General features: G+C 46.1%; 1 protein-coding gene and 1 non-coding gene across 3 annotated transcripts in view; both read left to right on the forward strand.

Moving 5' to 3' along the window:
- Positions 1-14,800, forward strand: part of OPA3 (outer mitochondrial membrane lipid metabolism regulator OPA3) — a 62,105-nt gene that overhangs the window by 13,030 nt on the left and 34,275 nt on the right. The window lies entirely within an intron of this gene.
- LOC148774332 (U6 spliceosomal RNA) lies at positions 4,099-4,205 on the forward strand. The gene has a single exon (XR_016035985.1). It is a non-coding gene; the product is annotated as a U6 spliceosomal RNA (small nuclear RNA).

Here is a 14,800-nt window from a genome sequence, read left to right on the forward strand (position 1 = left end):
TAGTGTAATGAGCGCTAACAAATGCACATGCCCATATAATCAGCATTCAAGGTGTAAAACATTTCCAGCATCTGGGAGAAATTCCTTTCTTTCCGGCTCTGTTGCCCTGTATGACTCCTCTCACTGTAGGTTAACTTTGTTGTAGTTTTATTAGCTAGATTGCGTCCAGCTCCTTGGACTGTAGTCTACCAGGGTCCTCTGTCTGTGGGATTTTCCAGGCAAGAATACTGGAGAGGGTTACCATTTCCTTCTCCAGGGATCTTCCTGACCCAGGGCTTAAACCCATGTCTCCTACATTGGCAGGTGGATTCTTTACCACTGAGCCATGAGGGAAACCCATAGATTAACTTTCAGTTCAGTTCAGTTCAGTTCAGTCGCTCAGTCCGACTCTCCGCGACCCCATGAATCACAGCACTCCAGGCCTCCCTGTCCATCACCAACTCCCGGAGTACACTCAAACTCATGTCCACAGAGTCGGTGATGCCATCCAGCCATCTCATTCTCCATCGTCCCCTTCTCCTCCCGCCCCCAACCTTTCCCAGCATCAGAGTCTTTTCCAGTGAGTCAACTCGTCGCATGAGGTGGCCAAAGTATTGCAGTTTCAGCTTTAGCATCAGTCCCTCCAATGAACATCCAGGATTGATCTCCCTTAGAATGGACTGGTTGGATCTCCTTGCAGTCCAAGGGACTCTCAAGAGTCTTCTCCAACACCACAGTTCAAAAGCATCGATTCTTCGGCAATCAGCTTTCTTCACAGTCCAACTCTCACATCCATACATGACCACGGGAAAAACCATTGCCTTGACTAGACGGACCTTGGTTGGCAAAGTAATGTCTCTGCTTTTTAATATACTATCAAGGTTGGTCATAACTTTCCTTCCAAGGAGCAAGCATCTTTTAATTTCATGGCTGCAATCAGCATCTGCAGTGATTTTGGAGCCCCAAAAAATAAAGTCTGACACTGTTTCCACTGTTTTTCCATCTATCTCCCATGAAGTGATGGGACCAGATGCCATGATCTTTGTTTTCTGAATGTTGAGCTTCAAGCCAACCTTTTCACTCTCCTCTTTCACTTTCATCAAGAGGCTTTTGAGTTCCTCTTCACTTTCTGCCATAAGGGTAGTGTCATCTGCATATCTGAGGTTATTGATATTTCTCCCAGCAATCTTGATTCCAGCTTGTGCTTCTTCCAGCCCAGCGTTCCTCATGATGTACTCTGCATATAAGTTAAATAAGCAAGGTGACAATATACAACCTTGACGTACACCTTTTCCTATTTGGAACCAGTCTGTTGTTCCATGTACAGTTCTAACTGTTGCTTCCTGACCTGCATACAGGTTTCTCAAGAGGCAGGTCAGGTGGTATGGGATTCCATCTCTTTCAGAATGTTCCACAGTTTATTGTGATCGACACAGTCAAAGGCTTTGGCATAGTCAGTGAAGCAGAAATAGATGTTTTTCTGAAACTCTCTTGCTTTCTCCATGATCCAGCAGATGTTGGCAATTTGATCTCTGGTGCCTCTGCCTTTTCTAAAACCTGCTTGAACATCTGGGAGTTCACGGTTTACATACTGCTGAAGCCTGGCTTGGAGAATTTTGAGCATGACTTTACTAGCATGTGAGATTAACTTTATGTATTGTTAAATGTCATGTAAATGGAATCACACAGGATGAAGCTCATGTCTAGCTTTTGTTCACAAGATGCTTTTGAGATATTTCCTGTTGCTGTATGTATTGGTTCATTTTTTAAAATTGCTTTTAGTGTATATTCTTTTATTCTAATACTTATATGAATAGCCTATGTTTTGTTTATCCACTCTCTTAGTCATTTGGGTTTCCATTGATTGATGAGAGACTTGAGTAAGGTGAGGAGATATTGATGTTTGGAGAGGAGTGTTTCAGGCATAAGGTACAGTAAGTGCAAAGGCCCTGAGGCTCAAGCATGCCTATCAAGTTCTAGAAACAGTGGCTTGTGTGGCTGGGGCAGAGGTTGATGGGAAGAGTAGGCAATCAGAGGTCAGAACCTCCAAAGGTCACTCCCCAGGCACCTTCCAGAGGTGTTCTGGGTGTGATCAGGTGTATTGTATGTATAAACTTAACTCACATAACAGATTGTGTACTATTCACATTGTTCAGTGACCTGTTTTTTTCCCTCTTAACTGCGTACCTTGAACGTTTATCCCATGTTCTTTTTCACAGCACTTGGTACTTGGTATGGTTGTACTAGGCCCCTGTTGGTGAACATTAGGTGATTTCTGGACTAGGCTCGCCCAGAGAATGCTGCCATCAGCATTGCAGTCTGTGTGGCACATGGCAGGTGGCCTTCAGGCTGCAGATATGGATTCACCCCACGCCCCGCACTCGTGCAGGGTAGTATTAAGGGAATCCTTTCCAGAGCTCCAGTTTCACCCGACTTGCCTGAGGAATCTGCTGGGCTCCCTCCCTTCCTCCCTCCCTCTTTTCCTTCCTTCCCTCCCTTTTCAATGGCTCTGCTCCCAGGAAAAGAAATTCTGGGGGAAGTATGAAAAGAGAGGCGCATCTCCTCTCCCTTCCCACTGATGCATTACCCCATATGGAAAACCAACCAGCATAACAGAGGAACAATTTAGAAGATTGATGGAAGGAGCGCTTCCCCAGTCCACCTTATTAAGACGTGCGTCTGTGGTCAGAATTTACTTTTTATCCTCAATAGCTATTAATATGTATCAAATTGTGTCATATATGATATCTTGATCAGCTGATATACTAGTAATATGGAGAGGGAAATGGCAGCCTACTCCAATATTCTTGCCTGGAGAATCCCATGGACAGAGGAGCCTGGGGGGCTATAGTTCGCAGGGTCTCAAAGAGTCGGACACGACTGAAGCGAGTTAGCGCACACACGTACTAATAATTGTAAGGGTGACTCAGTCTTAGAGAAAAATTTACCTAAGATCACAAGAAATGAAAATTTTGATCTTAATTCATAGGCACTTTTTTTTGTTCGTTTTAGAGAAATATAATAGGACATTGCGCATAAAAATATGTCATGTTAGGATAAGATTTTGTGGAGAAAGTAGAATATAGATTGAACATCAAGAGAGTAAGGAACAGTGCAAACACTGTTCGGGAGGAGCTGCTTGGTGTTTATCTTTAAAATGAATCATGCTAGAGCTTCCCTGGTGGCTCATTGGTAAAGAATCTGCCTGCCAATGCAGGAGACATGGGTTCGATCCCTAGTCTGGGAATATCCCACATGCCTCGGGACAGCTTAGCCCATATGCCACAACTACTGAGTCTGTGCTCTAGAGTCTTGAGAGCTGCAAGTGCTGAAGCCTGCAAACTCTAGAACAAGAGAAGCCTCTGCAGTGAGAAGCCTGCGCACCCCAACTAAAGAGTAGCCCCCAGTCGCCACAACTAAAGCCCATGCAACAACAAAGACCCGACACAGCCAGAAATATAATAGATAAAATACATTTAAAAAATCAGAGTAAGAAACAATGCAAAGCGCTGTTGAAGAGCTGCCTGGTGTGTATCTTTAAAATGAACCTGGAAGGTATTGCATTTCTATGGCTCTTTAGCCCTTTGCCTATGCTTAAAAGAGTGATGCAGTGGGTTTCTTTTAAAATTCATTATGTTCTTTGCAATAATTTAAACTTAGGATGGAAAAAATGGATCTGACAACTTCAAAGTGTATAAAGAGGGTACACAGTTCTTCCAGAATTTGTTGAGAATACACAGGAGCAATGTGATGCTTATTTGGCTCCCACACAAGGGTGTCTCCCTGTAATTATTCCTGAGTGCCTGTCTGTGGGTCTGGGTCTGGGTCTGCGTCTGTGGGAATGTGGGCTGTGGTTTGGGGACACCGTCCAGCAGCTTTCAGCCTCCTCCCTCTAGCATCAGGGTCCCCTCCCTCTTGGCACTGGCAGGACATGTGTCCTTCAGCCATTCCTGGAAGAGTTCTTCATCTTTCTTTAGCAGCAGAAACTGGCCAAGCACCACATGCTGCTGCTGCTGCTGCTAAGTCACTTCAGTCGTGTCCGACTCTGTGTGACCCCATAGACTGCAGCCCACCAGGTTCCCCCGTCCCTGGGATTTGCCAGGCAAGAACACTGGAGTGGTGCTCGCTTCGGCAGCACATATACTAAAATTGGAATGATACAGAGAAGATTAGCATGGCCCCTGCGCAAGGATGACACGCAAATTCGTGAAGCGTTCCATATTTTTAAGTGACCCAATCAAAAAATGGGCCAAAGAACTAAACAGACATTTCTCCAAAGAAGACATTAAGATGGCTAACAAACACATGAAAAAATGCTCAACATCCCTCATAATCAGAGAAATGCAAATCAAAACCACAATGAGATACCATTTCACACCAGTCAGAATGGCTGCTATCCAAAAGTCTACATGCAATAAATGCTGGAGAGGGTGTGGAGAGAAAGGAACCCTCTTACACTGTTGGTGGGAATGCAAACTAGTACAGCCACTTTGGAGAACAGTGTGGAGATTCCTCAAAAAACTGGAAATAGAACTGCCATATGATCCAGCAATTGCACTCCTGGGCATACACACCGAGGAAACCAGAATTGAAAGAGACACATGTACGCCAATGTTCATTGCAGCACTGTTTATAATAGCCAGGGCATGGAAGCAACCTAGATGTCCATCTGCAGATGAATGGATAAGAAAGCTTTGGTACATATACACAATGGAGTATTTTTCAGCCATCAAGAAAAATGCATTTGAATCAGTTTTAATGAGGTGGATGAAATTGGAGCCAATTATACAGAGTGAAGTAAGCCAGAAAGAAAAACATCAATATAGTATACTGACGCATATATATGGAATTTAGAAAGATGGAAACCTGAAACCTGTGTACGAGACTGCAAAAGAGACATAGACATATAGAACAGTCTTTGGGACTCTGTGGGAGAGGGTGAAGGTGGGATGATTGGGGAGAATGGCATTGTAGCATGTATATTAGCATATGTGACCAGTCCAGGTTCGACGCATGATGCAGGATGCCTGGGGCTGGTGCACAGGAATGACATGGGGGGAGGATATGGGGAGGAGGGAGGTGGGAGGGGGGTTCGGGAGGGAGAGCACATGTACACCCGGGGCGGATTCATGTCAATGTATCGCAAAACCAACCAATATATTAATGAAAGGTAATTTGCCTCCAATAAAATAAATTAAAATTTAAAAAAAAAATAAATAAATAAATAAATATACTTCCTTGTAAAAAAAAAAAAAAGAACACTGGAGTGGGTTGCCATTTCCTTCTCCAATGTGTGAAAGTGAAAGTGAAGTCGCTCAGTCATGTCTGACTCGTAGCGACCCCATGGACTGCAGCTTACTAGGCTCCTCTGTCCATGGGATTCTCTAGGCAAGAGTACTGGAGTGGCTTGCCATTGCCTTTTCTGAAGCACCACATAGGCCTTGTCAAAACCCCTTTCCTCCAGCTTGTTGCCCAGGTCTTTGCCAGCCCGGGCTAGGCTTCCCACTGACTTTTCCCCCATGGGTTCTCTCCTGAAGTCTCAGTCCTTTGGGGAGGTTGTCCTCTTCTTAATCAGGCTTTATCCCCGACTCTGGTTCCCATATCAGCTTCTCTCACCACCCAACTCCTCCCAGCAATAGTTCAGCCCACTTGGGATCCATCACTTTCTTCCCTAGTTGGCTCTCCAGTTGTCCCAACAGCATTGATTGAACGAAGCATCTTTTTCTCACCACTCTGATATGTCTTCCCACTCCAGTATTCTTGGGCTTCCTTTGTGGCTCAGCTGGTAAAGAATCTGCCCGCAATGTGGGAGACCTGGGTTCAATCCCTGGGTTGGGAAGATCCCCTGGAGAAGGGAAAGGCTACCCACTCCAGTATTCTGGCATGGAGAACCCCATGGACTGTATAAAGTCCATGGGTCGCAAACAGTTGGACACGACTGAGCAGCTCTCACTTTGCTATGTCTTCACGCCTCAGACTTTTCACTTTTGGTCGCATTCTTTTAACATATCTCCCGTTGAGCATCTTCTCCGTCCCATGGCCTGTGCTGCGTGCTGGGGACACAGGGGTGAGACAAACTCTGTCCCTGCCTGTGGTATTCACCCTTGTCTCATCCACCCAGTAACACTGCCCAGCAGCCTCTCTGTGCTGGGGACTGTGCTGAGCAGTGGTGGGGACACAGCCCTGCCTTGATGAGTCTCCAGTGCAGAGCGGCGCGCAGGCCCAGCCCTCCATGATGAGGGGTAGTTGGTGGGTCAGTGCTGGGCTGGGCAAGCCTGGAGGGGACCTTAGCCTGTCTGTGGGTTTGGGGGAGGGCTTTGGAGAGAAGGGGATGACTCAGAACTCAAGGAGGAGTGAGCCACAGAGGAAAGATGGAGGCACAGGTGCAAGGGTCAAGGTGTGAACGAGAGGAATAAGAGGCTGGGGTGGCTGACGCATAGAAAGGGTACCGGATGGCCATCCAAAGACAGATCACACAGGGCCATGTTAATACATTTGGACCTGGTCCGGGAGGTCATGGTGACAAAAGAAATGAAGGACAGCAAGGAGTCAATTAATTTGCTTTATTATTTTTCAAAGAAGTTGATTTCTGCTAATGAAAGTAACACTTGCTCAGGGCAGAAGACCTGTCTGGCCTCTTGTCTGTGATGCCAGCGTCCTGTTGTATGCTGGCACACACTTCTAGGCATGTCCCCCTCAGTGCTCCCTGAGACTCCTATCTCTCAGTATTTGCCAAGAAGGGGTGATGACCTCACTTTGAACTCCTCTCTCAACTCCTGTTTACAAGTGACGGAATCCTAAGCTAATGGGCAGGGGCATAAAAGCTCCGGAAGTGTACCACTTCAAGCTCAGGAACCCAGACAATTCCTGGAAGGCGCAGTCCCGTCCCCGGGCCCTGTGTTTCTCTGTGCTGTCTTCTTTCTCAGGCAGTCTCTTTCTTTGGGGACAAGATGGCCTCAGTTACTCTAGTTTCACATCCCACTCACCAGGCAACCCCAGAGGAAGGAGGAGGCCTCTTTCCTGAAATTCCAGGAAAAGTCCCAGGGCTGAATGCCAGCATCCGAAGATGAGGGTAGGGTCAGGTTTACCTGAACAGCATGCGGGAACAGTGGGGGAGCGGCTTCCTCACAGGAGGGTCAGGGAAAGTTTCCAGAAACAGAGGAGTGGCTGCTGGGCTGGCAAACCCAACAGATACCCACTTCAGTGGGGCTTTAGAGGGAGAGCGGGGAGGGGACTCTGGATTCCTGAAGAGAGGGGCCTGGGAGCTACTGTTATGTCACTGGCCTAGATCTTTCCTGTGGCCCTGACGGCCAAGGTCACAGCTCAGCAGAATCCCTTTCTAAAAAAAAGTGCCTCAGTGAACGATGTGGCCTCACTCCCAGCAACTCCCGCCTGGGCCGCTGGCCTTCACGCTTGACCTCTGGGTGTTGACCACCAGTCCCAGGCCAGAGGGGCAGGCCTGTAAAATTTCAGCATGGAGCCCGCTCCCTCAGCGGTTCCTGGAGTCCCCCGGTTCACCGTCTGCAGCTTCCTGTCAGCTGGGGAAGGGGTTCTGAGGGTCCTCAGCTTATCCCCACTCTCAGGGGCACCTGCCATCCTGGCCTGCTGCCCCACCTCACCCACGGGTACCCCCACTCCCTCCCTCCAGGCCACTCCGCCCTCTCCCCTCTGTTCTTGTGGCTTCTGGCTACTTTCTACCCGATCACCATCTTACTGGGACTTGAGGGAAGAGCAGAGTATTTCATCTAAACAGACTTGACCCCAAATTCTGGGTCCAGGGTGGCTTGTTTGTTGATTTTTTGGGGAAAAATTTTTAGTTATCTGTTTTGTCTTCAGTTTTTGGTTTCAAGTTCACAGAGTTTAAGGTTCAAAAGAGTTAAGTTGGGGAAAATCTCCCGCCACTTCTGTTCCCCAGGCACCCTGTTCTCCACAGAGGAAACCACGGTTATCTTGAGTATTTTCTAGAAAAAAAAAAACAAAAAACTGTGCATTTCCAAGCAGATGCTGATATGCACCCCCGCCACCCCACTTTCTTTTTCCGTGAATATTGCAAACAGTAGACACTGTGCTGGTCCTCACTGCTTTTCACTGACCGTGTTCCATGTTATCCTGGAGAGAATTATCTATCTGCAACATAAAAAACTTCCTTACTCTCAGCTACTGACAGATTCTTGTAATTTCTAAGACTGTAGATAGTCTCGTAGGGTTTTCCCTGCTTTGTTTTTTATTGTTATATCATAAACGATGCTGCAGAACTCATGTGCCAGGCAAGCCTTTCACACCTGCAGGGTGAATCTGGCCAGAAGCGGAATTACTGACTCAAAGGTGTGCAACAGGTTTACCCTGGCAGCTGTGAATGTTCCCAAGGGTTCATTTCCTCCCAGTCTCGCCACCTGGAGGCTATTTCTTTTTAAAAAAATTTATTTATTTGGCTGCACCAGGTCTTGGTTACAGCATGTGGGATCTAGTTTCCCGATCAGGGATCGAACCCAGGTCCCCTGTGTTGGGAGCATGGAGACGGCCTCTGGACCACCAGGGAAGTTCCTTCTTTTTTTTTTTAAATCCTGTTCCTTTGAGCTCAGGATAGATTTAAAGAAAAGTTGTGAAATGGTGCAGAGTTCTTGCAGACCTTTCCCTCAACTTCCCCCCATGATAGCATCTTCTCTAAACATGGTACAGGAAGCAAACCCAGGGAAGGAACACAAGTGCAGTGCTGGTAACACAACCACCCATGGCATTCCCATTTCACCAGTTTTTCCACCGAAGTCCTTATTCTGTCTCCAGATCTCATCGGGCATCCCGAATTAGTTGTCCCGTCTCTGTAGTTCCCTTTAATCTGTGCAGTTTTCCGGTTTGTCTTTGTCTTCCTCGACCCTTTCGAAGAATGCTGGCTAGTTAATTCTGTAGACTGTCCTTTGATCCGAGTTTGTGTGATGCTTTCCCATGACTGGAAAGAAGTTCCACGTTTTTGGCAAACATAACACAAAACCACCGTGTGCTTCTCAGTGCACTGTTTCAGGGAATTCAGTGTATCAGCCGGATTTCTGGTCATACTGACCTTGGTCACATGGTCGAGGTGGTGTCTGCTAGGTTTGTCCAGTGTGAAGTTAGCATTTTTCCATTTGTAGTTAATCTAGTTTTGCAGTATATACAAGTACCAGGTCATTAAGTCATTGAAATTAATGTAATACTGTGTCAGTTATACCTCAATAAATAAAATGAGGGACTTCCCAGTGGTCCAGTGGCTAAAACTCTGTGCTTCCAATGCAGGGGGCCCAGGCTCAATCTCTGGTCCAGGAACTGGATGCCCCGTGCTGCAGCTGAGACCCAGCACAGCCAAATAAATAAATAAATAAAATTTTAAAAATGAAATAAATCTCTTGGGGAGGACACTCTGAGACTATACAGATATCCTGCTTCTCCTTAGACTTCTGCCCACTAATTTTAGCGTTGTCTGTGGATCTTATCTGCGGCAGTTATTATTGTGGTATTTATCCAGTGTTGATTGTCTGTTTCCTTCTTTTCTTCTCCATATATTATTTGGAAGTCTAATGTAGGAAGAACTGTTCCTCCCTCTTGGGGGCTGTTTTACCAGTCACTGCGGTGAGGGAAAGGGGGTTCACCGAGGACATGGAGATTGGATCCAGGCCCAGCCTGCCTCCAGCCTGTGGTCTTGGCATTTGTAGGAGCAAAGAGGACCCGCTGGGTATTGCTAACAGTGACCTTGTCTCCCAAGCCTGGAGAAGCACACCCCCGAGTATTTTCTGTTATCTCCCTGCACCACACCCAGTGAAAACTTTTCAATTTTGAGATTCAGGGGCCTCAGCCCAGGCCTGGTTATAACAATGACAATAGCTGCCCAGTATGGAAACCTTCAGCTGGCGCCACAGTCTTGATGGATCTCTCACACCCTATGGGTAAGGATTATTACTAAACCCTTTTTATAAAGCAAGAGACTGAGGCTTGGACAGGGAGCATTGCTGGGCCTCCAGCCTTGGAGCTGCTGAATCCAAGGCTGGCTCTTAAAATAGCAGGTTCCCCTGCAGGAGGGAGCAGAGGGACAGTGTCCCACCTTCATCTCAGGCCAGCAGAGGGAGACGGAGACCCAGTGTCCCCTGAGGTCCCTGTTCCTGGAGAGGAGATTTCTCCGTGCTGGGCACCCGGCCAAGAACAAGACAGCTGCTCAGTTCACCTGTTATATTCAGAGCCCCTTTCCACATTGGCCGTAGACAGCTTTCATCATTTCTAAGACCATGGCATCTTTGGGGTTCACCTGCAGTAAAGAGAAGACACTCCAGCTCTTATAGAAAAAAGGATGGTTCTCAACATTTTATTATTAATATAAACATTTCCAAACATACAGCAACATTGAAAGAAGTTTACATTGAGTACTCGTATACCCACCACAAAGATTCTCTCAGTAACATCTTACTGTACTTCCTTTACCACGTTTTGACCGATTAGTCCATCCCTCTATCCATCGATTAATCTTATTTTTGACGCATTTCCAAATAAATTAGGCAGAAAGCAATTTAATACAAAGGATGAGATTTGCAGAGTCATTAGAAGAGCTAGAAGAAGTGCCTCTTGGCTGGGCTTCCAGGAACGCCACCACAGAACTGACCCACCAGGGGAGATGCTGCCTCTGACGCTGTCTGCTTGACTTTTGTATTGAAGAACATACTGATTTAATGCCATCCAGGGGCCAAGAAGCCATCACACCCCTGAAGTTGGTAATAGGACACTGGACATTTACCTTGGAAAACCTTGAGGTCCCTAACCTACCTTCACCAGCAGAACCCATGCGAAGCTGCAATTGGGGGACCTTATCTCAGTAATGTCTCCTTGCAAATCCTGGATGATGCGTCTCGTTGGCGGACTCTAACTCATATCCTGATCTCACATGGCCAGGCAGCTGGGGAAGTACCCTTCAGAGCTCTGCAGCCTGTTGGTAGAGGAAGGCCAGTCACCAGGGACTGTTGCAGCACAAACGAAATCATCTGCTTCTGGCAGCTGAGTTATTTCCCACTTTTTACCCCTCTAAACCTCACTGCCAGGAACATCCTTGAGCCACAACTAGAGAAAACCCTTGCAAAGCAATGAAGAGCCAGTGCAGCCAAAAAAAGAACATCCTGAATGCCTGTCTTTACCCCTTCTAGATCTCTTGCCTCTCTGGTGCTAGGAGGAAGATCAGCAGACTGGCCTGCAGCTCAGGAGAATTGTGAGGAAGGAGAAAGTACAGAGAGAAGTTTCTGCACCATCTTGTGGTTTGTGAACTCAGCAAACTGGGACTTTCGGCTCAGCATGTTCACTTGCTTACAGAAAGAAATCTCCCTTGCCGCCACATGCTTCATCTACCCTAGCCGTCATCCTTCACCTGCCAGCTAGAGCTGGAAACTTCTCTAATTTGGTCTGTTTTGCAGACAAGGAGCCCCAGACAAGGAATCTGTGGTCTGTAACTTAGAATCTTAGAGAGAAGAGACCACTGGTGACTCCGGGCCATGTCCTCAAAGCGAAGGTTCAGGAAGGAAGGGGAGGAGTACGGGGAGGGGACGATGCCTTCTTAGGGCTGGATGTTCTTCCTGTAGTATTTCCTGCAGTTGTCCTATTCTGACTTGGTATTGTCTTCGGAGATGACCAGGAACTCCATCTCAACTGAGCAGCTCTGATGGAAGGAGCAGCGGAGCCCACAGCCCTCTCCGTGCGCTCCCTGGGATCCAGGGCCACACTGCCTCCACCGAGTCCCCTGCATGTCGCCTGAGGGCCAGAAACAGCTTGGCCTGGGCCTGGGCAGAGCTGGGAGGCAGGGCTTCCTGCCTGGGGGCGTCGTGGGCCTCCCCTCGTCACTCTAGTTCAGCTTTCATCATCCTTTCTGGGGACTGCCCTCATCTCCTGTGGTATTTGTCGACTTCACCCAGCTAACATCCGCTCCTCTTCCTTCCTGGCTGGCTTAGTCTGTTCTATTCTATTTTGTTCTCTTCTGTTTCTGTTAGTGGTTTTCTTTTTTTTGCCACACCATGTGGCATGTGGGATCATAGTTCCCCAACCAGGGATTGAACCCACATTCCCTGCATTGGAAGGTAGATTCTTAACCACTGGACCGCCAGGGAGGTTCCCTCTTTCAATTTTTAATGACTTTATTGAGGTATAATTAACACACCATAAACTGCACGTATTTAAAATATATAACTTGATAAGTTCTGACAAATGTGTACGCCCGTGAAACCATCACCACAGCCTAGAGAGTGAACATAGCCATCACCCCAGGGTATCCCTGTGCCCCTCCCAGCCCCTGCCTGTGACTCCCCGATCCCTAGGCAACCACTGATCTGTTGGAGAGCAGCTTGCATTTTCTAGAATTTTATGTAATTACACAATGTGAATTAAAATGTTTTTACTTTAAAGAGACATTGGTTACCACATACCACATTGATTTTGCAGCTTATGGTCATAGATGTGCAGTTTACAACTCCTGCTTGGAAGGCTGTCGTACCCACAGCCCACCTCACGTTTACCGCCCTTCAGAAGATCCTGGCCTTCACACCTCCTCTCCCTGTACTCACTCCAGGTTCTTGGCTCAGGGAGGGCACCCTGTTAAGAGAATGGCCACAGCAGGAGGCAGAGGAGAGAAGAGTGAGGACTGACTGGGTCCAGGGGGTCCCCAGCAAGGTAGTTACTGGAGAAGGTGAGGTGTCAGGCCCTCCTGCTCGAGTGGACCCTTGGCCCCGTTACACTGGCTGCTGGCAGGGCCCGCCACCTTCTGGGGTTCTTCTGGCTGGTGCACTGACTCTGCAGCAACAAAGCTTCCCGAGAAAGAGCCAAAGTCTCCTCAGATACTTCATGATTAACTTCCCAAGAACCTGTCTTCCCCATGAAGGTTATTCAAGTGATCTTATCACATGGCCATAAAACTTTAGGTCATCAAACGGTGTCATGCACCACTCACGTACCTCTGGCCCTAATAGTCACTGATAAAGTCCCCTCCTGGTGAGTCCCAGTGGTCCTGCAGATCAGCCCCTCAGGAATGGCTGGTGCTCAGGGTGCACCCCTGGATAACTGAATGCAGAGCAGGTCCCTGGCCTAGCAGTTGAAAGAAGCTCCCTGCTAAATGGTCCCAGCATGTGGGGGTTAGCATGCATTCCTCTGGACTCCAAATCTTTCTATAAACCCATACATACTTTTTTTCTTGGAGAAGAAAGTGATAAATTCCTAGAATCAGAACTGTGAGTCAGTTTTTCATTTTCTTCAGATAAATACCCAGGAGTGGGTTTGCTGGATCATATGGTAGTTCTATTTTTAATGTTTTGAGGAACCTTCATACTGTTCTCCATAGTGGCTGCACCAACTTATGATCCCACCAATGATGTCCACGAGTTCCCTTTTCTCCAAGTCCTCACCATTGCTTGTTATTTCCTGTCTTTTTGATAATAACCATTCTCATAGGTGTGATAGCTCCTTGTGGTTTTGATTTGCAATTCTCTGATGATTAGTGACGTTGAACATCTTTTATCTTCTGCCAGTTGAATTGTTTGGTTTTTCTGTTGTTGAATTAAATGAGTTCTTTGTATATTTTGGATATTAACCCTTTATCAGATAGATATATGATTTGCAGATATTTTCTCCCATCCCATACGTTACCTTTTCTTTTTGTTTATGGTTTTTCTTTACTGTGCAGAAGCTTTTTTAGTTTGACTTGTTTATTTTTGCTATTGGTGTTAAATCCAAAAATCATTGCCAAGACTTATGTTAAAGAGCTTACCACCTGTTTCTTCTAGGAGTTTGATGGTTTCAGGTCTTACAGTCAGGTATTTAATCCATTTTGAGTCAATTTTTGTGGTGTAAGATGTGTGCATGCTAAGTCGCTTCAGTTGTGTCCAACTCTTTGCGACCCTATGGACCAGAGCCTACGAGGCTCCTCTGTCCATGGAATTCTCCAGGCAAAAATACTGGAATGGTTTGCCATGTCTTTTTCCAAAGTATCGTCCCAACCCAGGGGTCAAACCTGTGTCTCTTATGTCTACTGCATTGGCGAGCAGGTTCTTTACCACTAGTGCCACCTGGGATAGTTGTACAATTTCATTCTTTTACATATGGTTGTCTAGTTTTTTCAGTGTCTTTTTTTGAAGATAAATATATTATTGAAGATAGTATTTCTTCATGATTCAGTCTTGGAAGATCATTGTATGTTTCTAGGCATTTATTCATTTCTTTTAGCTTGTCCAATTTGTTGGCATATAATTGTCTGTAGTACTCTTTCGATCCTTTGTATTTCTGTTGAATCAGTAGTAACGTCTTCATTTCTGATTTTATTTGATTCCTCTTCCTTTTTTTGTTGGTCAGTCTAGCTAAAGATTTATCAGTTTTCTTTATATTTCAAAGAACTGGCTCTTGGTTTCATTGACCTTTTATATTGTCTTTTTAGTTTCTATTTCATTTATTTCTGCTCTGATCTTTGTTATCTCCTTCCTTCTATTAACTTTAGGCTTCATTTGTCCTTCTTCTGTTTCCTTGAGGTATAAAATTAGGTTGTATATTTGAGATTTTTCTTGTTTCTTGAGGTAGGTATGTATCACAATGAAATTCTGTCTTAGAAGTGCTTTGCTGAATCCCATGAGTTTCGGTATGGTGTATTTCATTTTCATTCATTTCAAAGTATTTTTTATTTCTCCATTGACCCATTGGTTGCGCAATATATATTGTTAAATCTCCACATATCTGTGAATTTTCCAGTTTTCTTGTAATTGATTTCTAGCTTCACACCAGTGTGGTCAGAAAAGATACTTGATATGATTTCAGTCTTCTTGTTAAGGCTTGTTTTGCG

This window comes from Moschus berezovskii, chromosome 22 (genome assembly GCF_049115385.1).
Source record: "Moschus berezovskii isolate FMDL1 chromosome 22, NW_MosBer_1.0, whole genome shotgun sequence".
Lineage (NCBI taxonomy): Eukaryota > Metazoa > Chordata > Mammalia > Artiodactyla > Moschidae > Moschus > Moschus berezovskii.